Genomic DNA, 24,698 nt, shown 5'->3' with positions numbered 1-24,698 from the left:
GTGGGGCTGAATTGTTAGGTATGATTAATTTGTCGTTGGTTTTACCAGCAATATGGTATATAAAGAGTTTAAACAAGTAGTAGGAATTTACCAATTCAACATTTTCCTTGTTGTTCCCTTGTGTTTTCATTACTAGTACCTTCAAACTGCTAGTTCTTTGTAGGACATTTTTTTAAGCTACTTGTCCATTTTGTGAGAGTTATTTGGTTAAAACTAGATGTGATCAGTAAATCTGCACAGAGAGGAACCATACTCAGAGTGAACCAACAAAAGAGATCCCACTGTCAACTCCTCTGTATTGGGGACAGCCCTCTAACAAAAATTACACAAAATCTAGGGTTTTACTAAACCTGCAAACTAACAGATTAGCTTATTAGTGTTTTATGGATGCTGCAGAAGACACAAGACACCAGGTCAGACACAACAGACTTTATTATTTATTGCAAAAGCAGTAGCAATGTCTTCATGTCCTCAAGAGTTCCCCAATCCCTCAAGAACCACAGGAGTACCAAAGGGTCCACAGTGAATGTCTACAGATGCAGTGGGTTGCAATATAGTACAAAGGTAGAAGAACTTGGATGATTCACCTTTTTATAGTGAGCAGAAGAAAATTTTCTCTATTTTTGTGGGAAAATATTACCTCATCTCTCAAGGTTACTTGTTGCACTTACAACCCTAAGAAATACATGCATAAAGAACAGTCAAGGTCTTGAACTCTTATCCTATCCAACCAGAATGTACAGGAATGTTCAGGGTTTATGACATATTGACTCTCTCAATACCCTCTTTTCTCAAGAGGCTTCATGAATCCCATGTGACAGGGACCACCTGACAAGGACCATGGGAGGGGTATTGCTGCTTTCTTGTGTAATTCCTGGGCCATGTATGTACCTCATTGGAGATCACTGCCTCAGAGAAATAATTTCAATTTATATATTTATTGGATGAGTAAACAAACAGAGCTTTTGGTGCACCAGAATTAAGTTAGGACTTTCCCCTTGTTTTTTTGTTTTCCAAATGAAGACCTTAAAAATCTATCATGATTTTCATTTCTTCAAGAAAGAAAATTTAGTGATCTTCAAAGAAAGAATATTTAAGATGTGCATAATTTCAGAATTAATCTTTCATAGTCAAACAAATTTAGTTTTAGGAGAAATTTATTATATCATTCTTACTGTTTTCATTATCCTGTGGACCTAGATCTCTGCTGGTCCTCAACTGACTTTTTGGAACTACTGTGTAGAGAGAGGGCAGCAAAGATGGCCAGCTGCAAGTGTGTTCTGTGTCATGTTATTCATGCTTTCTCTTCATTAAAGCATTTTTAGGGTCTTCAGATGGTGCTTGCAAACTGATTAAGAAATGGGAGACACAAGGAGGACAGAATCTATAGGATAGAATCTCTATGAGACAGAGTTGCTGCCATTGGCAACTTCAGAAATGAATGGCCCAAGGTCTTCACTGGTGGTGCAGTGATTAAGAATCCACCTGCCAATGCAGGGGACACGGGTTCCAGCCCTGGTCTAGGAAGATCCCATATGCCACGGAGCAACTAAGCCCGTGCACCACAACTACTGAGCCTGTGTTCTAGAGCCCACGCTCTACAACTACTGAAGCCCGAGTGCCTAGAGCCCGTGCTCTGCAAGAGAAGCCACCACAATGAGAAGCCCATGCACTGCAATGAAGAGTAGCCCCCACTCATCACAACTAAAGAAAAAAAAACCCCACGTGTGGCAACGAAGACACAACGCAGCCAAAAAAAAAAAAAAAAAAGAAGAAGAAGAAAACAATGGCCCAGAGCAGAATCTTTAATGGACACAACATGCTGTGTATTGGCTTGGTGGAACCTAATGGCTTAGAGTTGAAAGCAGAGATCCTTTCAAGATCTGACTGCAAGAGCTGCATCTATCAGTTGACCACCATGGTGTACTGTGCACTGATTTCTTTATTTAGTATGGTTTTTCTTAATATCCAAAGATAATCTCTTCTCTGTCTCCAATAATTTCCCTGAAGTGAAACTGATCCAAAATGTTATAAAGTCTCTGGTAATGTGTCAAAGTGATTATGTAGAGCTACCTATTGTTTTTTAACAAAACCAGTCAGGCCATTAACTGTCATCTTGTTGTGCAACATTATTTGAAAATTTCTTTCAATAATTAGAATAAAATTGGCTTTTTTGAGCTATCTTTTGAATCAGAGAGGAGAAATATAGAACTGAATTGTCCAGAATTATCTTTCTATTGCATAAATAATAATGACATATTCACCAGTCTAATTTACAGTGAATTTTATTTTTGTTTTTTATTGTTAAAAAACATATAACATTTACTATCATAACCATTTTTAAGTGTATAGTTCAGTAGTAGAAAGTGTATTCACATTGTTGTACAACAGATCTCTTGAATGTTTTCATTTTGCAAAACTGAAAATCCACATTGATTGAACAATAGTTCTCCTTTCTCCTCTCCCCCCACCCAGCCCCTAGCAACCACCATTATACTTTCTGTTTCTATGAGTTTTACTACTTTAGATATCTCATATAAGTGAAATTATAGTGTTTGTCGTTTTATAACTGGTTTATTAAATTAAACATAACGTCGTTAAAAAGTTCATCCATGTAGTAGATGTAACAAAATCTTTCTTTTTTAAGGCTGAATACCATTCCATTGTATGTATATACCACATTTTCTTATCCATTTATCCATTGATGGACATCTGGGTTATTTCTATCTCTTGGCTATTGTGAATAATGCTGCAGTAAACATAGACATGAAAGATCCTGCTTTCAATTATTTTGGATATATACCCAGAATCATTATTTCTGATCATGTGGTAATTTGATTTTTAATTTTTTGAGGAATTGCTATACTGTTTTCCACAGTAGCTGCACCATTTTACATTCCTGCCAACAGAGCACAAATGTTCCAATTTTGTCATATCCTCACCAACACTTGTTAATTTTTTTAAGTTGGTTATCTTCATGGGTGTGAGGTGATATCTCATTTTGGTTTTGGTTTTTAGTTCTCTAATGATTACAGATGTTGAACATCTTTTATGTTTGTTGGCCATTTCTATATGTTCTTTGGAGAAATGTCTACTCAAATTCTTTGCCTATTTTTTAATTGGGTTATTTGTTGTTGTTGAGTTGTAAGAGTTCTTTATATATTCAAATATTAAGCCCTTAACAGACATATGATTTGCAAATATTTTCTCCCATTCTGTAGGCTACTTTTTTCACACTGATTGTTTCCTTTGATGTGCAGAAGTTTTTAAGTTTGGTGTAATCCCTTTTGCTTATTTTTGCTTTTGTTGCCCATGCTTTTAGTGTCATATCTTAAAAATCATTGTCAAATATAATGTCATGAAGCATTTTTTTCTTTTAGAAAAAGAATTATTAGGTCTTATGCTTAGATTTTTAATCCACTTTGAGTTAATTTTTTTGTATGGTGTAAGGTTAGGGTCCAGTTTCATTTTTTTTGCATGTGGATATCCAGTTTTCCAGTGCCATTTGTTGAAGAGACTGTCCTTTCCCCATTGAGTAGTCTTGGCACCCTTATTGAAGATTGTTTGACTATAGTCAAGGGGTTATATCTGGGCTTTCTATCTAATATGTCATTGGCCTATTTATGTCAGTACCTCACTGTAATTTTACATATATCAGACAATTCTGTGACATAAATGTTAACTTTTATTTATGCTTTAACTCCAGTAAAGGTCACAAGATGCTTAACTGACACAACTTTTGGATAGTGTTTCAAGATATATTGATTACATTCTCTAATAAAATCAGAGAAAATTGCATCAGTGTTTCAAGCCACAGAATCCCTTGAAGAATTCTTTTATTAATCAATAAAGATAAATTGGTCTGGATTGAAAATATTATCACAAACATAATTGACTAGGGAATATAATAAAAATGTTGCCTTTACAGGTGAGGTACAACAGTAAACCTCCTTGAAAACAAGGCTCATATAAATTCTCTACCCCACGGGAACAGTTTTCCATCCTTCCATTGCCCAGGACAGTTTACAGTTAGTATGAGAAAGGATATTCTCACCATATGCTTGTTTTTATTCTCCTCAATGCATGTGAGATTGATCAAATGGCTATTCTCAAATCTAAAGATGCACAACACCCCAAAGTATTTATTGTTTTTAATCTTCTTAATTTTCATTCTAAAGTAAAATTATTTGCATTTTTCTTTTTCAATTTCTATTGTTTTGCAACTATTTTGGAGATAGATGTTATTAGCTTTAGATATTAATTATTTTTCTCACATCTTCACCAAATAATAAGATAAAACAGGATGACACATCTTATTCAACAGTTATGTTGTGTTGACAAGCCAAGGCATAAGCTCTTTTCTAGATGATGATTATTTTTGTGGGGTGCTGGCATAAGTTTGTTCAAACATTTTATCTCTAATCTTAACTATCTTTTAAAAATACTGATTACTACTACTTAACATTTTTTGCAGAGTACTATAAATATAAAATTGGTCCATGTCGATAAATAAAATTAATATTGCACTTTCAACCAGTCATATTGGAATTGTTACAACAGAAAACGTTTTCTTTACTTTTTTTTTTTTTTTTTGCAGTACGTGGGCCTTTCACTGTTGTGGCCTCTCCCGTTGCGGAGCACAGGCTCCGGACACGCAGGCTCAGCGGCCATGGCTCACGGGCCCAGCCTCTCCGTGGCATGTGGGATCTTCCCGGACAGGGGCACGAACCCGTGTCCCCTGCATCGGCAGGCAGACTCTCAACCACTACGCCACCAGGGAAGCCCTAGAACACTTTTTCTTTTAGTTGGTTATAGGTTTTACTATCAGGCATGAACTTATATTTTGAGTTTATATTCCATGTATATAAACTTCCAATTTTGTACACTAAAGAAATCACATTTATTAAACATCTAACCACATAGAAAGGCTCTGAGACAGTTGCTTACCCTTGGAATTGTTCTATCACAGAGACTTTCTAAGTTTCAGGCTGCCCAGTCCTTCTAAATACGTCACCCCTGTGCATAAAAACTGTAGGGGCCACTTAGATCCATGACATGCACAATCAAAACCTCCATCATTATCTTGTATAAAGAGAGGAGATGGATACTGCCCTTCTCCTCTTTATGACCCCAAACTCTGGAGGTCATGAGCCTCCAGAGTTTGGGGTTATAAAGTGACTAAATATGCATGTTCCTAACAGCATTAGATATGAATTTTATTATTCTAAATCTTTCTGATAAACTAGTAATTAGTTCTAAACCATTTTTAAAACTGAATGTCATGGTAGGTATAGATATAAGTAGAGATGATATTTAAAATATTTGACCTCCAGTATGGCACAAGCAACAACCAATAAGAAAAAGACAGTAATGTACTGCTGGGGTGAGGCCCTAAAGAAATTTAGCTGCCTAGAGAGAGGGGAGATTATAGACAGTCCTAGGTGAGAAAACAAAATGATGGAAGCTCAGGACAGAAGCTCTTTATCAATCAAACAAAAGTGTTGCAATATTGTTACAACTTTACACCTTGTACAGCCACACTTCCGTGTGCCAACAAAAAACAAGCCCTAAGAATATGGACGTTGAATCAGTCACTCTGGTGCACCCTGGACATACTACTACATTTCATTTATGTCACTATTATAGACCTCTATAGGTCTATAACTTTATATTCAAAGATAAATATTTGGTCCCAGCATAGACTATGTCATCCTTGATGCTAAGGCATATGTAAATGTTTACATTTATATTCACAACATAAGTCTTAGCACTTTGCACATGACAGGACTTCAATAAAGCTTGTAGAATAACTGATTTAAACAAAACAGTTTTGTCTCTATGTGTATAAACATTTACTTTCCATAATTAAACCTGAAACATCTTGAAAGTAGTAAAGTGGACAATGCCTGAATGATAGACCAGTGTTTTCTCAGGAACTGGTATATATAATGGACACCTCTGGGACAGCCCACAAAAGCTGCTTTTCCAAGTGTTCATAGAAAAAAGAGAAAAATACATTTAACTTTTATATCAGTATAGTATCATTCCAGAAACAGATGGCACGTGCAAGTGGTTTTCTGAAGAACATATAAAGAAGCTGCTTATAGAGCTGTGGGACAGGTAAAGGATCTAGGAAGAGATGGCAGCCAGAGACTAGTAATAGTAGGAAGAACATTCCACCTCTATATCTGAAGGGGCAGGAGAGAAAATGTGTTATTGGAGCTTGGCTAAGGCTGAAGTCATGAAGCAGGGTAAATATAAAATATTTTTAAATGATTATTTAAATCTCTTTAAAAATAATTGACCGTCTAATGTGGTATGGTAAAAATAACATGTAAAATGTGTGAGAAGAGCACAAAAGCCACGAGGGGAAAAATGGAAGTATACAAATTTTAAAAAATTTTATACTATATATTAAGTGGTATAATGTCTCTTGAAAGTAAACTGTGATAAGTTAAAGATGTGAACTATAAACCCTGAAACAATCACTATAAGTAATTAGTCAGACTTATAGTTCATAAGCCAACAAAGGAGATTGAATGGAATCATTAAAAAACAATTAATCTAACAGAAGGCAGAAAAAGATGAAACAATTTAAAGCAAATAGTAAGGTGATAGATTTAAACCCAACTATATTAATAATAATATTAAATGTAAATGCTCTAAACACCCTGGTCAAAACCCAGAAATTCTCAGATTGGATTAAAAAGCAAGGTCTATATATATTCTACCTACAACAAACCTACATTAAATGAAATATAAGATTAGGTTAAAAGTAAAAGAATTGGAAAAAATATATATATATACACACACACACACATATACACACACTAATCTAAAGAAAGCTGAAGTATATAAATAACAAAGATTTCAGAGCAAAGAATATTATAAAGGACACAGAGGGTTAATTATAATGATAAAAGGGCCAATCAAGCAGACACACACTGCTAAATGTCTATGTGCTTAATAACATGGTTTCAAAGTACCTCAAGATAAAACTGATAGAACATAGAATTTCAGGGAGAAATATTAAAGTTCACAATTATAGTCAGATTTCAATACTCATTTCTCAGTGAGATGAAACATGTAGATAGAAATCCAATACTAACATAGAAAGCTTGATTAACACTACTAATGAACTTGCTTTAACTGATATGTATAGAATACATCTAAAAACATCAGAATACATGTTCTTTGCAATGCACATGAAACATTTAACTATTCTAGGCCATAAAATAAGTCTCAATAAACTTAAAATTTTTCAGTTCTCACAATGTATGTTCTCTAACAACACTGGAATTAAATTAAAAGTCAATAACAGAAGGATCTCTAGAATTTCTTTACATACTTGAAAACAGAATAAAACACTTATAAATAACTCATGGGTTAAAATAGAGTCAAACAATTAAAATGTATTTTGAGATGAATAAAAAAGAACATATTTTAAGATTAGTGGGATCTCCCTCATTGAGAACGTAGAGGGAAATTTATAGCACTAAATAATTATATTAGAAAAGCTCTCAAGTCAATGACTTCAGCTTCCACCTTAAAAACCAGAAAAAGAAGAGCAAATAAAGCCAAAATATGCCAAATAAAGGAAATAAAAACTATCAGTGTGGAGCTTCCCTGGTGGCGCAGTCGTTGGTGGTCTGCCTGCCAGTGCAGGGGACGTGGGCTCATGCCCCGGTCCGGGAGGATCCCACGTGCTGTGGAGCGGCTGGGCCCGCTGGTCCTGCGTGTCCAGAGCCTGTGCTCCGTGGCGGGAGGGCCACAGCAATGAGGGGCCCGTGTACCGCAAAAAAAAAAAAACTATCAGTGTGGAAATCAACAAAATAAAAATGAGCAAAATAAAACTACAAAAAGTTAATGAAACTAAAACTTTGTTCTCTGAGAAATTCCGTATTCGTAAACATCTATTCAGGCTGATCAAAAAAATGCATACAAATGGCCATATCAGGAATAATATAATTAACATAACAATAGATTCTACAGATATTAAAAAGATAATAAAGGGTAATTATAAACACATTATTCTAATAGATTTGACAACTAAGGTGAAATGCACAAATTCCTCAAAAGACAAGCTTACCTAACTTCGCTCAATAAGAAATAGCCAGAATAGCCCCATACCTATTTTAAAAACTGAATTTGTAGTTTAAAATCTTCCCACATAAAAATAACCTCTAGGTGAAGACGGCTGTTGGGGGAGGTCATTGAGAAGATGTAAGCAGAAGCTGACCCTCAAAATGGACCCAGGCAATTGGAGGTTCCCCACCCACTCCTCTGTCTTTGGAATGTGTTCTGCTTGCCATCCCCACTCCCAGAAGTTGCCCCAAGGATACAGCCTTGAAATAGAAATATGGTGTTGAGACTATCCGGATGGTATATGTGACTGAACCAGTTAAGGACTCTATATAAATGTTTAAGATTTAGCAAGCAGATGCAGAGATCTACAAATCTTGAGGACACCCCAGACAAGCCTCATAAATAAGTTCCCTTGCCTATTAAACCTGTCATTTACAAATCTGGAGTGATCTGTCTCTTTCTTTGTTCTCTCCCTGCCTTCTGCATATGGGGGCCAGTTTCATATTACATCTGGGAAACTCCCAAGGAGGTTGTGAAGCAACAGTGGCTTCACTGGCAAATTCTACCAAATATTTAGGAAGAAATAATGCCAATTCTACATAAATGAAAAGAAAATTGAGAGATAGGGCTACTTTTCAGTTTATATTATGAGGCCAACCTTACCCAAATTCTAAAACCAAAGACATTAAAAGAAAAGAAAACTGCAGGTCAATATCCCTCATGAATATAAGTGGAAAAAATCTTAACACAATTTTAGCAAATCAAATCCAGCAATATGTAAAAAGGCTAATACATACACAAGTGGTGTTTTTCTTAAGAATGCCAAGTTGGTTTAATCTTCAAAAATCAATCAATGTAATTAAACTTATGAATAGATTAAAAAGAAAAAAAATCTGAATAAACACACAAATATCATTTGAAAACAACCCATACCTGTTTCTAATAAAATCCTTTGGAGTAGCACTATTTGCAATAGCCAAGACATAGAAGCAACCTAAGTGTCCATGGACAGATGAATGGATATAGATGTGGAATATATATATATATATATATATATATATATATATACACACACACATATATATATACACACACATATATATATACATACATACTCCCAGCCATAGAAAAGAATAAAATAATGCCATTTGTAGTAACATGGATGGACCTAGAAATTGTCAAACTAAGTGAAGTAAGTCAGGCAGAGAAAGACAAATATAATATGATATCACTTATACATGGAATCTAAAAAAATGATACAAATGAACTTATCTACAAAACAGACTCACATACATAGAAAACAAACTATGGTTACCAAATGGGAAAGGGGAAGAATAAATTAGGAATTTGAGATTAACAGATACACAGTACTATATAAAATAGATAAACAATAAGAACCTACTGTATAGCACAGGGAACTCTATTCAATAACTTGTAATAACCTATAATGGAAAGGAATATATATATATAACTTTGCTATACACCTGAAACTAACACAACATTGTAAATCAACTATACTTCAATTTTTTGAAAAACTTTGGCAAACTAGGAATAGGAGAGAACTTCTTCAACCTGATAAAGGGGACCTATGAAAAACCTGTAGTTAACATCATAATTAATAGTGAAAAGCTGAATGTGTTCACATAAGATCAGGTGCAAGGCAAGTATGTCCATTCTCACCACTTCTGTTCAGCGTTTTGCTAGAAGTCCTAGCCAGTGCAATAAGACAAGAAAAAGAAATGAGGCATTCAAGTTAGAAAGGGAAGAAATAAAGTTGTCTCTGTTTACAGATGACTTCATTGTCTATATAGAAAATCCTATGATCTGCACAAAAAGCTTTTAGGACCACTCTGTGTGTTTATAAAGTTTTTTATACAAGATCAATACACAAAAATCAACTGTCTTTCTATATACCAGTAGCAATTAGAAATTTAAAAATATTCCACTTACAATACCATCAAAAATGCGATTTATTAAAAGGTAAATCTGATAAAATATGTGCAATAAAACCACAAAACATTGTGGAGAGAAATTAAAGAGAACCTAAATAAATTCAGAGATATGCTATGTTTATAGATCAAAAGATTCAATATTGTAATGATGTCATGATCTCTAGATTCAGTACAATCCCAATCAAAACCCTAGAATGCTTTTTTGGTAGACACTTAAAAGCTGATTCTAAAATTCATATGCAAAGGCAAAGGATCTGGAACAGCCAAGGCAACTTTGAAAAAGAAGAAGAGTTGGAGTCCTTAAACTATCTGACTTCAGATTTATTTTAAAGTGACAGTGCAAAGACAGGATGGCATCAGTATCAAGATAGACCAATAGAGCAAAGGAAAAGAATGGAGTCCAGAAATAGATCCACACATTTATAGAGACTTAATTTTGACAAAGGTGCAAAAATAATTATTGGAGAAATAAGATTTTCAACAATGTGATGAAATAATTGAATATCTATACATAAAAAAATATTAACTTCAATCCATACCTAACATCACATGCAAAACTAATTCAAAGTATTTAATAAATCTAAATGTATAACCTACAATTAAAATAAGAAGAAAATCCTTTTACTTGCAGCAACCTGGATGAACCTGAAGGGTGTATGTTAAATGAAATAAAGCCAGACAGAGAAAGACAATGACTGCATGGTATCACTTACGTATGGAATCTTTAAAAAAAAGAAAAAAAAAAGGTTTTTTTAAAGTCAGAAACAGAGAGTAGGAATGTGGTTGCCAGGGTCTGGTGAGGCTAAAAGAGAAAGTTTTGTAAAACGATAGTTATATTCTAGTTATATGATGAATAAGGTCTGATGATCTAATGTTGACTATAGTTGATAACACTGTATAGTATAATTGGGTATACACACAATATTGTTTAATTAAAATTTGCTGAATGTAGAACTTAAATATTCTCACAAAAAAGTTTTAAAAATGTAAATATGTGAGATGATGGATGTGTTAATTAACTGGATGGGGGAATCCTTTCACATTGTATACACATACCAAATCATCACATTAAATATTGTCTGACAAGGCATTTATTTGTCAATTATAACTCAAAAAAGCTGGAAAAAATTAAAGCACACTGTAGGTAAAAATTTCCACTTGTTGGGGGAGGGGGAGGGAAGACTGAACACACCAAGTGCTGGCAAAGATTTGAAGCAAGTGAAGCACTCATACACTACTTGAGGGAACGTAAAAACAATTTTTCAATTTTATAAGAAGGCAAATATACATAGCATATGACCTATCCATTCCAATCTTTGGTATTTAGCTTAGAGAAATAAAATCAGATGTCTGTACAAAGACTTGTCTATGAATGTTTATAGAATCTTCACATTTAATAACCCAAAACTAGAGAAAATCCAAATGCCAACAAATGACTGGATGCAATATATTCATGAAATAAATTTTGATACATACAATAACATGTACGAGTCTGATAAAATTTTTTTGAATGAAGAAAAGCTGACAAAAAAGTAAATCCTACCTAATTCTATTTATATAAAAGTCTATAAAATAAAAAATAATCCCAAATATCTAAACAGCTCATACAACTCAACATCAAAAAAAAACCTGGTTATGGTAAAAATGGGCAGAAGACCTGAGAAGACATTTTTCCAAAGAAGACATACCTATGGCCAACAGGCATCTCAATAAAGAGATGCTTAATATTACTAATCATCAGAGAAACACAAATTAAAACTATAATGAGATGTCACCTCACACCTGACAGAATAAAGGTCACAAACAACAAATGTTGGTGAGGATGTGGAGAAATGGGAACCCTAATACACTGTTGGTGGGAGTATAAATTGGTGCAGCCACTGTGGAAAACAGTATGGAGGTTTATCACAAAAAAAGACCCAAAAACTAAAAATAGAACTACCATATACCCCAGCAATTCCATTCCTGGGTGTATATTCTAAAAAAATAAAAACACTAATTTGAAAAAGATACATACACCCTAATGTTCATAGCATAATTATGACTGCCAAGATATGTCCATTAACAGATGAATGGAAAAAGATGTGATACACACACACACACACACACACACACACACACACACACACACAATGAAATACTACTCAGCCATAAACAAGAATAAAACTTTGCAACAGCAAGGACGGACTTGGAGGGCATTATGCTAAGTGAAATAAGTCAGACAGAGAAAGACAAATACTGTATGATATCACTTATATGTGGAATCTAAAAAATAAAACAAACCAATAAATGTAACAAAAAAGAAACAAATGCACAGATATAGAGAACAAACTAGTGGTTACCAGTGGGGAGAGAGAAGGGGATTTGGGCAAGACAGGGGTAGGGGATTAAGAGGTACAAACTACTATGGATAAAATAAATGAGCTAAAACAATATATTGTACAACACAGGGAATATAGCCGATATTTTATAATAATTATAAATGGAGTATATACCTGAAACATATAATATTGTACAATTCTATCTCAATAAAAATAATTATTAATTAATCTATAGTGACAAAAGCAAATCAGTCATTGCCTGAGGATTTAGAGGATGGGGGTCCTGAAGTGGGGTAGCAAAGAGGGATTCCAAAAGAGCATTAGGAAACTTTTAGTGTGATGGATCTATTCAACATCTTGGTATGGGTGTATGTAAAAAGTTATCAAACTTACACTTAATAGATGTATAATTTGTTGTGTGTCAATTATACTTCAATAAAGCTGTTTAAATAAAGGGGTTGTAAATGTCTTCCTTAGTACAGTCACTTAACTAATGGAGACACAGAGGCATAGAGATATTCTCCAAATCACACATTTACCCACTATCCACATCTCATAACTCAAGCCAAATAGTCCTTTTGTTACTCCAAACAATCTATTTGCAAGAATAACTTCACTGATAATTCAGTTGATAGATATCCTTAGAATAAAACCTTTCAAAATATCAGAGCATGTTACATATTATATCATAATTTCAATGCACAAAACTAGAAAACAACACCCTATGCAGGCTGTCACAAAGATTTCAAAGTACAGAAAATATTCTTGATAAGTAATTTGTCATTTAAAGGAAATATGAAAGAAACTTGACTTTATTAGCTTTCATGTAATAGCAATGCTGTATGATGTTTTCTACTTCTTGTGTTAATTTTCTATACCTGCATAGCAAATTACTATAATCTAACAGTTTAGAAAAACATAACAAAATTTATGATCTCAGTTGTCATGAGTCAGGAGTCTACACACATTAACTAGGTCCTCACTTCAGGATCTGACTGGGCTAAAATCAAGGTGTCAGCCAGAGCTATTATCTTATCTGAGTCTCAAGTCCTCTTCCTAGCTCCCTGGCAGTTGGTAGAATTTAGTTCCTTGAGGTTACAGGACTGCCTGCTATTCCTTGCCACAGGGTCTTCTCCATAATTCTATAGTTTGTTTCTTACAGGCCAACAGAAAATCATCTCTGCTGCTTCAAATCTCTCTCTTCAGGAAGGACTCAATCCTTTTAAGAGCTCACCTAGTTAGATCAGACCCAGTGAGGATAATCTCCCTTTTCATTAACTCAAAGTCCTCTCATTTCAGATTTTAATTACATTTTTAAAATCCCTTCACCTTTGAAACATAATCACAGTCATGAAATCCATTATATTCACAGTCCTACCCATACTCTAGGGGAGGGAATAATATAAAGTACATACCCCGGTATGTTGGAATTTTCGGGCCCACCTCAAAATTCAGAGTTACATCACATCTCTTTGGATAAACTTCACTATGGAAAGTGTATATTTCTCTCAGTGTTGCTACTGAAATTCTAAGTAATCATAACAGATTAGAAGGGGAAGAGGGATTTTTAAACATCAACATTATACCAAATCCAGTTCTGAGAGATACCTTCCCTGCTTTGTTCCCCTCCATCACAAGCTTGCCTCATACATAGGGAAGCTTCACTGACAGTCGTGGTTTCCAAGGTAGTGTTTAAACCAGAGGTGGCTGAACAAGACAGAACACTGGAATATAGGAAGAAAATAAAATATAAAAACTTTAATTCATACTTCTTTTATCCCATCATTTTAAAATTACTTTATATTTGCATAATATTTATAATCACATAAAATTATAGAGCAGTACTATAAGCATACAATTTACAAATAAATGAATACACATACATTGGAGATGCACCCTCAAAAACCATTTTCTAATGGGGTGAATAATACAAATGTTGAAGTCCACTGACATATCTGGGTTTTTTCAAAGGAGCAAACCCAGAATCTACAATAACCATAGGCCCTGGGTTTCTTCACCAGGCCAGTAACACCTGGGATTTTATTGAGACAGAATGAGGGCCACAGATATAACCTAAAGGAGCTATTTCACCAAACTCTGAAACCCAGTGGGCCCCATCTGCCCAGCTCTGTGTTACATTCATTTTGTGAATCATTCCCACCCACCCCTGCTGTGAAGACCACACAGATTTTCAAAGGGACCTTAAATCAATTGCAAGAGTTGTGTCAGGTGGAACAGAAAGATCAGATTTGGTTAAAATAGAATGGAGGTAGAATGGAGCAACCACAAAGCCTGTCACGGCCACAGAGTTTGCAAGGGTATAGGGTCCCCAACAGGAGTGCAGGGCAGCCTCCTGCTGGAGAATGCTGAACATTAGCATGCACCGGGCCTCCTGAAACACATGACAGAGTTGCAATGAAGACAGAACAGGATGGATAGTGTGGAAAATTTTTAGGGAAAGCCAACCAACAATCGTGCATGTGGCAGCTGCCAATAAAACTTAGTAGTAAAAAAAAAAAAAAAAAAAAAAAAACTTAGTAGTAGGGTCACAGTGACCTAAGAGGTTCACACAAATTAATACAACCTGGCACATTCAGGTTGTAAGTATCAGAGCTTGACTCCAGAAGCCGTGATTGGTAAGAAACACTAGTAACTTTTTGTGCTTTTCTTAGCCTTACTGGAATGACCAATTAATGGGGAGAAATTTATATTATTCATAGGTGGATTGGTCACAACCACAGACAGATTTCAATTTCTTTCCAAATTTCTTCATGGGAATATCTGAGAAAAACACAAGAAAGTGCTTCTGAAATGTAAACACTTTCTAGGAATAAAGAAATGGTACTTATATATGATTTTGACAATAGCCTTTGTGACAAAATTGAAATTATAATGGAGGAATCATCATTCAGGCACACAAAAATGGAGTCAAATAGCCATTGAGAATCTGGTTTCAGACATGTCCCTACACCACTGAGAAGTTAAACCTTCTGTGAACTATTCCTAACCCAAGAACACCAGCCTTTTTAAAAATGTCTGCTAACTGCAAATTTGTGTCTCTCCTTGTAACTATGCAACCATAATGGACCCCAACCAACCCTGATTAACAAGTACCCTTACTTCTTGCTAGCTCCAATTATAATTCTTGATAAACAATTCATGTAACTAACTGTAACCTTGTGGTTTTTGCCTTTATAAACCTCCCGCATATTGTAGTCCAGCAGAATACAATTCAAGTGCTTCTTGATTCTGTGTCTCTTAGGCTGCAGTCCTAACAACCCCCAAAATAAATACTTTTTTTATTTCAAACATGTCCTCATTTCTGAAATTTTGGTTAATAGCCTCTTACAAAAATGAATGGAAGACATCAATGCAATGATGTGCATTTTTATAGAAATGCATAATATTTTAATTGTTGTTGAAATAAAATTCTAAAGGTAGTTTGCCAATTTTATAAACTTTATTTTCACATATAAGAAAACCCACAGGAAGATGTTATTTACTTGGGATAATGTAAAACAGTTCTGGGAGAGATAAGAAAAATAGACTCTCATTGACCACATAATTTGATTAGATGTAGTGACTAGACTAAAAAGCAGAGAGGAGGTTTCAAAAAAATATTTGATAAAATTAAACATCAGATCAATATGCCTGGGGTGCAGAACCACTGATCATTCTCACAACTGGCATATTGAGAAGGGATCCTAGATGCCAGGCAGAATAACTTCAGGGAGCCATCTTAAACACTGGTGTATCTGAAGTCAATAATCAACAGTCTGTATTGAAAACAGCACCTTTGTTTATCAGTGCTTGTCACAATGAAGGAATATGTGCAAAGAACAAGTTCAGCCAGAGGAGTACTTCAATTTATAATGCCTAAATCAGTCACTTTTTGTCATAATACTAGGCATAGATAATGGTTGATCCAGCACAGACTGTCTGCATTACCCCACAATTTCCTGCAGTAGACATGTCATTATTTGGTGCACTCTTTCAATATTAACACATCATTGTACTCAGGTATGTTTGTCAATATCAAGCTAAATGTCAATAGAAGACTCAGTGAAGGTTTGAAACTCTTGCAACTTGTTCTTGGAGACAATGCTAACAGAATTTTTTTTAAAAATTGTCTTGTGCTACTATTCTCATTGAGGTACCAATAAGTGAAGCCATGCTGGGGAAAAAAGTCGCTCTTTCTGATACCTGCCCACTCTGAGCTCAGAGCCCTTTCATCCCTGTCAAAGATAGGTACCTAGACACTGCAACAATTTCCTGAGGGGGCTCTTACCTGTGGTTTTTAAAGCAAAATGAGCTCATCTGTGACTTTTCTTCCAAAACTGCTTGTGAAGTGAATATCCTGTATGCTAGTCATGTCTCTCCATCCCTGCAGTATTTGTAACACTGTGTTCCCCTTTGTTCTTAGTTGCTGCTATTTCAATAGGATTCTGTGAAGTGGTGGGAGTGGGGAGTTAGTCAACCAGCTTGAACAGAAATAGCAGTTGTAATCTTAAAACAAAGAAGAAAAGTGTTTGGGTGAGGGTGAGAGAGTCAAAGTCTTACTGTGAACTTAAAATCACAGTACATATGAAGTTGCCCTGGTTCTAGCACCACATTTTAGTTATTTTATAATATTGAAATAGAACAAATTCTATTAAATTTGAGAATAGTATCTCTTTCACTGTGACAGCCACCACATATGTTGATACTGTGTTTCCAGGTAGAGTATAAACAATACATATACAAGGGCATATTTCCAGTAACTTGTATAAAGTCTATTATGTACATGTTTAATAAATACTCATTATTATAAATATTCATAAACAAATAAATGAATAAATGTTCTCTAAATACCTTATATCTAAACTATACAAATCTAGTAAGACAGATTTTAACACTTTCAAATAATGTGGTGGGACAGTGTTCACTGCAGCTCTATTTACAATAGCCAGGACATGGAAGCAACCTAAGTGTCCATTGACAGATGAATGGATAAAGCAGATGTGGCACATATATACAATGGAATATTAGCCATAAAATGAAATGAAATTGAGTTATTTGTAGCGAGGTGGATGGACCGAGAGTCTGTCATACAGAGTGAAGTAAGTCAGAAAGAGAAAAGCAAATACCGTATGCTAACACATATATATGGAATCTAAAAAAAAAAAAAAAAATGGTCATGAAGAACCTAACGGCAAGACGGGAATAAAGACTCAGACCTACTAGAGAATGGACTTGAGGACATGGGGAGGGGGAAGTGTAAGCTGGGACAAAGTGAGAGAGTGGCTTGGACATATATACACTACCAAATGTAAAATAGATAGCTAGTGGGAAGCAGCCGCATAGCACAGGGAGATCAGCTCGGTGCTTTGTGACCACCAAGAGGGGTGGGATAGGGAGGGTGGGAGGGAGGGAGACACAAGAGGGAAGAGATATGGGGATATATGTATATGTATAGCATTCACTTTGTTATAAAGCAGAAACTAACACACCATTGTAAAACAATTATACTCCAAAAAAATGTTTAAAAACAAAAACGTAAGAAATGCGGTGGGAAAAAATTTGTTAAGTAAAATAGAAAAAATAATCAAATTTAAATGAAGTAAAAAACTTCCAAATCAGTAAATCCAAGGCTTTTATGGGTAAAATATGAATATCCTTACAGTTTTTGAATAGTCTTAATTGCAAATACTAACTGTTTATAAAATATGAAGTAAAGAGCAAATTGGTTTCAAAATACTAGTTCTATTGTGCTACTGTCGAGGCAGGAAACATTTCACCCTTAAACTTCTTTAGTTATTTTGGCTGGTCTAATAATTAAATTGACACAAAACAGATTAACAGGAGAAAAACACAATTTAATTTGTTTGCACAAAGTTCTCATAAAGATGGGGCTAAGAAGTGACCAGAGCAGGCAGATTTTATACTTTTTAGACAAAGAAACAATACATTTGTGAAGAATTGACAGAACAAAGAAATTTAGGCTGTGGGTGCTTAATTAGTGAAGAATCTAAACAGAGTTGTGCTTAGGGTAGTAAATTAGTAGAGAAGCGATAAGGTTGATTTGTACATTCTTCTCAGCCCAAAATTCTCTATCTCTGGTGATAAGGATGTCCTTCATGGAAGATTTATTTCCTGCTTTCAGGGAGACAAAGAGGAGGGTCAAGGGGCTCTCTTGCCTTGGCCATTTCTTAAATAACTTTACTTCAAAATAATCAAGATGCCACTTTGGCATGTTTTGGAGTGACCTGTCCTAAGCCCCAGCACCACAAATTCAAAGTACTGAAGAAGTAGTACCAAAGAAGGTAATCCCTTAAAAATTGCAAATTGAGGATTCTAAACATATGGAGTAACAATCCTTTTTTCTCTTTAAAATTTAATATGATAAAATGTTACTAATATATGTAATAGTGTTGTGACAAATAATTCTATAATTCTGTAATTTCTTCTATTTTTATCTATATTAAAGTAAATGAGAAAAAAGTTACAAAAATGCCTGTAGGCTTACTGCCTAATAATTTTTACTTTAAATTATAAATCTATATGTTTTAATATATTTCTATTACTTTCTTCAATAAATGTATATTCTACATATGTTGCTGCTGAATGTAGACCAGTTTCAATCTTCTACATATCATGACTCCTCAAAGACCCCATCAAAACTGAAATTTACTGAAGCCCAAACAGCCATGTCAGCCAGGTCTGCATGCCCTTGGATTGGGTGATTTCCTCTATAACTACATCTTTCCTGTCAGCATCTCCAACTCTCCTCTGCCACTCAGGTTTCTAATTATGAAGCTTCATGAAGATAATGATTGGATCATTTACCAACTTTTGGGTTTATGATACATAATATATATAGAATTTGCCTGTGAATGCTGAAGGACAAAATAAACATATGTCCTTTTTCCCCCAAAACTGAAGATACATGTCAATCTATTATTAAAATAATTTTTAAAATCATAAGAAATATTTAAATAATGTTTTTCATGGATATTACTCTTTTTAATTATTCGACATGCCAAGTTTTATTTAATTTCCCTAAAGTGTCCTTGGGTTTTTATGGCTATCATATATATTACAGCTGTTGACTGAAAAAAGAATGATAGCCTCTTAGATAGATCTTAAGAACTGCTCTGAAGAGGTGGGGGAAGGTCAGTATATATATGGTTTTGGTGAAGGGGGTGCATGCAATCAATCATACAACTCAGTAGGAGGTTGCTGCTAGTCACTAGGAGCAAATGTCTCCATTAATGATTTTAGTGTTTTTTCTAGGTATGAGAAGATGCAAGAAATTGGGCTTGTAACATTTTCCCCTGAAAATATCTAATTATCTGAAGACCTGTTCTGTCAGTTTTTTTCCAAAGCAAAGAGTGCCTAATTCCTGATCTCAACCCCGAACTACTTTCAGGGTGTGTTAAAGGTCAGCAAGTACAGTGGCTAGTGACTTCATTCTTGTAGAACTGGATGCAAGTGATATTTTTTAGTTTGCACAGTATAGTATATATTTCATACTGTAATGTGCCAGGAAAAATGTAATCTAGTTTGTGACAAGGTGAGCTTTGTTTTATTATCAAAATGATATTTAAGGTCTTACATAATTATAGGTATTTTTGTCCAAAATTCGCATCAGAAAGAATTGTTTTATATATGTTAACTAGTTTGGTGTGCAGCGTGAAGAGCTTCAAGACACTTATTAGGAAGACAAATGGATTATTACTACCCCCACAAAAGTATTTTTTTTGTAGAATATTGATCCAGTTATCCAAGAGAAGTAATAAACTGAGGTAATAAAAATACCAGTGTTAATAGGCTCTCATTTTTATTATCAATAGAGGAAAAGCCATTTTTCTCAGTATATTAATAGTTAATAAACCTAAATTTAACATAATTACTGTAAATATCAAAGAAGCTTTTAACTCTGAAAAATGGTTCCAGTAACACTACAGAATTTGAAATATTAAAATAAGAAAAAGAAGAATAAAATCAGGAAAAACTACACCTAGAGATAAAAAATAAAGCAAAACGGAAGATTATTTTTGTCTAAAGATGTATAATTTTGCCATAAATTAACTAATGGTAATTTTGGATAGTGGTATGTAAGCAATATTTGAGGTTTTAAAAAATCCCATTCAGGGGCTTCCCTGGTGGTGCAGTGGTTGAGAGTCCGCCTGCCGATGCAGGGGACACGGGTTCGTGCCCCGGTCTGGGAAGATCCCACATGCCGTGGAGTGGCTGGGCCTGTGAGCCATGGCCACTGAGGCTGTGCATCCGGAGCCTGTGCTCCACAACGGGAGAGACCACAACAGTGATAGGCCCGCGTATTGCAAAAAAAAAAAAAATTCCCATTCGGTGTAAAAGCTTAACACAACAAGTGTGAGAAAAAGATTTCATCAGCTAAATGTATCATTACAGTATATAAGTACAATTTATCAGACTGAACTGATGAATCTGAGTATGTAATCCTCACATGGCTGAGGAGTGCCTGAGCCAACACAGGTAAATCTTTGTTCTCAAACGCAATCTACCTCTTGAACAAAAGAAATACAAGTCAATAAGTTGGCAAATTTAACTCCTTTTTCATACAACAAAATTTACTCTTTGGGTGTACACTTTTATTATTGAGAAAAGCATATAGTAATGTGTCCACAACAACATGACTCAGTGTTACCAAGGCTGTTGCCCCAGAATCATTCCCCTATCCCTCCCTTGAATGGAAAGCAATTTCTCTTATCTAAGTTTCAGGAGGAAGCTGCAAAGAGAAAAACAAGAACTGGTTAGAACTAGGACCAAGATGGTGGAAGATTTTAATTCCAGTAGACCTTGAGCCTCATTATACACTCAATATAATGCGTTAGCATGTTAAATGACATACCCACCAGTGCAGTTGCCATGACGACAGCTGGAAATGTCCATATAAGGACAGAGAAAGAGCGTTGCATCAGTTCTGGGTCCAAACCATACCCCTCTTCTTGGATAAGTCATCAATATTCCTCCCTCTCTTTTCAATTTCCTCCCTTTTACCTCAACCCTCCAATATATATGGTGTTTCTGCCCGAATTGAGTTGAGAGTTGATTTGCAAACTAAATTCTCACTTCTCCATTCTTTGGTCGTTGAATAAAACTTGTGCTGTTCCAGACTCAGCACCAGTTTCATTATTGGTTGTGCAAATCTGAGCAGAAAAAGAACGCAGTGGCCAAGACAAAGGGTCGCCACACGGGCTAAGGATCCCAGAGTAGGTCCACTGGACCTGTAACCTGTAACATCAGGACTCAGAACACACCACCAAGTTGACTCAGGATTAGTAGTGAAATGGCTTAAGCAACTTCACAGTAAAATACCATTCAAAGAGCACCAAGAAACAAGAATGCAAATGCCTGCTCTCAAGGATTATTAACAATAACTCTGTCATTACGTGGAGTTGGTATCTATGTCAAAACTGTTGTCTGAAAAAAAATACACAACCTAAAAGTTGAGTTATATTTTATTCGACAGACTTTCTGCAGACTTCAAGCCCAGGAGACAGGACTCTCAGACCACTCTAAGGGACCACTCTGAAGAGGTAAGCGAGGAGCCAGGATACATAGGAGTTTTTGCAACAAAGACCAGGTAGTTGGAACATCAAAAGATTACTGTTAATTAAAGAAAGCCAGACATCTCAAGTTAAGGAATTTAGCACCTTCCTATGTATGAGAAGATGTAAGAGTCTGGGCTCACTGAAATTATTCCTTTGATATGCACTTCAGCTACCTGGGGCCAGTATCCTGTGCTTTCTCATCCTGAGTCTCCTCAGAGTGCACCAGTGGGGTGAGCCTGTAATATTGTGTCTTGATGGCTGCAATATCCTTTGTTTACAGATATGGCAGGCAGCATTTTTTTCCTTTACAATACTGAGGTGCCAGAGGGTGGAGCAAAAAGGGGAATTGGAAGTTCAGAGGTTTGAACTGAAAAGAAGTTAGAGCTACCACTATAGTCTGTTTTTCTGTTTTTTTTAATTTTTTTTGCAGTACATGGGCCTCTCACTGTTGTGGTCTCTCCCGTTGCGGAGCACAGGCTCCGGACACACAGGCTCAGCAGCCATGACTCACAGGCCCAGCCGCTCTGCGGCATGTGGGATCTTCCTGGACTGGGGCACGAACCCGTGTCTCCTGCATTGGCAGGTGGACTCTCAACCACTGCGCCACCAGGGAAGCCCCCTTCTAGAGAATTTTTAATCTCATTTATTGTGTTGTTCATCATTGTTTGTTTGCTCTTTAGCTCTTCTAAGTCCTTGTTAAACATTTCTTTTATTTTCTCCATTCTATTTCCAAGATTTTGGATCATCTTTACTATCATTATTCTGGATTCTTTTTCAGGTAGACTGCCTATTTACTCTTCATTTGTTTGGTCTTGTGGGTTTTTACCTTAGTCCTTCATCTGCTGCATATTTCTCTGTCTTCTCATTTTGTTTAACTTACTGTGTTCGGGGTCTCCTTTCTGCAGGCTGCAGGTTCGTATTTCCTGTTGTTTTTGGTGTCTGTCCCCAGTGGGTGAGGTTGGTTGAGTGGTTTGTGTATGCTTCCTGGTGGAGGGAACTTGTGCCTGTGTTCTGGTGGTGGGGCTGGATCTTGTCTTTCTGGTGGGAAGGGCCATATCCGGTGGTGTGTTTTGGGGTGTCTGTGAACTTAGTATGACTTTAGGCAGACTCTCTTCTAATGGGTGGGGTTGTGTTCCGGTCTTGCTAGTTGTTTGACATGGGGCGTCCAGCACTGGAGCTTGCTGGCCATTGGGTGGTTCTGGGTCTTAGTGTTGAGACAGAGACCTCTGCAAGAGCTCTTGCCAAATGATATTACATGGGTCTGGGAGGTCTCTGGTGGTCCAATGTCCTGAACTAAGCTCTCCAACCTCATAGGCTCAGGCCTGACACCTGGCCAAAGCACCAAGACCCTGCCAGCCACATGGGTCAGAAGAAAAAAACCATAATAATAGAATAAAAATTAAGAAAATTAAAAAAGAGAGCAACAAAGCCAATAAACAAATCCACCAGTGATAACAAGGACTAAAAACTAAGCTAAGTTATACGTAAAAATCAGAAACAAATCAGTCACAGAATGCAAACCCCAAGTCTACAGTTGTTCCCAAAATCCACTGCCTCAATTTTGGGAACATTCATTGTCTATTCAGGTATTCCATAGATACAGGTCCGTCAATTTGACTGTGGGTATTTAATTGCTTCTCCTGAGGCTGCATGGAGGAATTTCCATTTCTCTTCTTTGTTCACCCAGTTCCTGGATTTAGCTTTGGTTTTGGCCTCACCTCTGCATGTAGGTTGCCCTCAGGCACCTGTTCCTCGCCCAGACAGGAGAGGGTTAAAGCAGCAGCTGATTAGGGCTCTCTTGCTCACTCAGGCTGGAGAGAGGGAGGGGTACGGTAGTCATAATTGGAATGTGGGGTGAGCCTGCAGCAGCAGAGGCCAACACGACATTGTAAGAGCCTGAGGCGTGCCGTGTGTTTTCCTGGGGATGTTGTCCCTGGATCTTGGGACCCTGGCAGTGACATGCTGCACAGGCTCCCAGGGGGGTGTGGGTAGTGACCTGTGCTCGCTCACAGGATTCTTGGTTGCAGTGGTGGTGGCAGCAGCAGCGTTAGCCTTTCATGTCCATCTCTGGGATCTGAGCTGATAGCCCTGCCTCACGCCCATCTCTGGAGCTCACTTAGATGGTGCTCTGCCTTCTGTGGATACACAGGGAAGGAATCCCTGCTCCTCGCACACCCTGAAATAACGGTCTCTTGCCTCTTCGGCAGGTCCAGACTTTTTCCCAGACTCCCTCCTGGCTAGCTGTGGTGCATTAGCCCCCTTCAGGCTGTCTTCACTCAGCCAACCTCAGTCCTCTTCCTGGGATCTGACCTCTGAAGCCTGAGCCTCAGCTCCCAGTCCCCACCTGCCCCAGCGCGTGAGCAGACAAGCTTCTCAGGTTGGTGAGCAATGGTTGGCACTGCTCCTCTGTGCAGGAATCTCTCTGCTTTGTCCTCTGCACCCCTGTTGCTGCACTCTCCTCCATGGCTCCAAGGCTTCCCCCCAGCCCACCCCCTGTCCCTGCCAGTGAAGGGGCTCCCTAGTGTGTGTAAACTTTTCTTCCTTCACAGATCCTTCCCAGAGGTGCAGGTCCCATCCTTATTCTTTTGTCTCTGTTGTCTTTTTTCTTCTGCCCTACCCAGGTATGTGGGGAGTTTCTTGCCTTTTGGGAAGTCTGAGGTCTTCTGCCAGCGTTCAGTAGGTGTTCTGTAGGAGTTGTTCCACATGTAGATGTATTTTTGATGTATTTGTGGGGAGGAAGGTGATCTCCACGTCTTACTCCTCTG

The 24,698-nt window shown here is 36.5% G+C and overlaps 1 long non-coding RNA gene across 1 annotated transcript in view; it reads right to left on the bottom strand.

Annotated features, from left to right (window-relative positions):
- Nucleotides 1-414: 414 nt before the first annotated feature.
- The window catches only part of LOC137228072 (uncharacterized), a 66,003-nt gene continuing 41,719 nt past the window's right edge, over nt 415-24,698 (bottom strand). The window contains exons 2-3 of the long non-coding RNA XR_010945131.1: nt 16,647-16,864; nt 415-14,082 (exon numbers count right to left, since the gene is read on the bottom strand). This is a non-coding gene — a long non-coding RNA (uncharacterized lncRNA). The remainder of the gene's footprint in view (nt 14,083-16,646; nt 16,865-24,698) is intronic.

The sequence above is a fragment of the Pseudorca crassidens genome, chromosome 7 (genome assembly GCF_039906515.1).
Source record: "Pseudorca crassidens isolate mPseCra1 chromosome 7, mPseCra1.hap1, whole genome shotgun sequence".
NCBI lineage: Eukaryota > Metazoa > Chordata > Mammalia > Artiodactyla > Delphinidae > Pseudorca > Pseudorca crassidens.
Note: the sequence above shows the minus strand (reverse complement) of the source record. Positions and strands in the feature narration are given on the sequence as shown.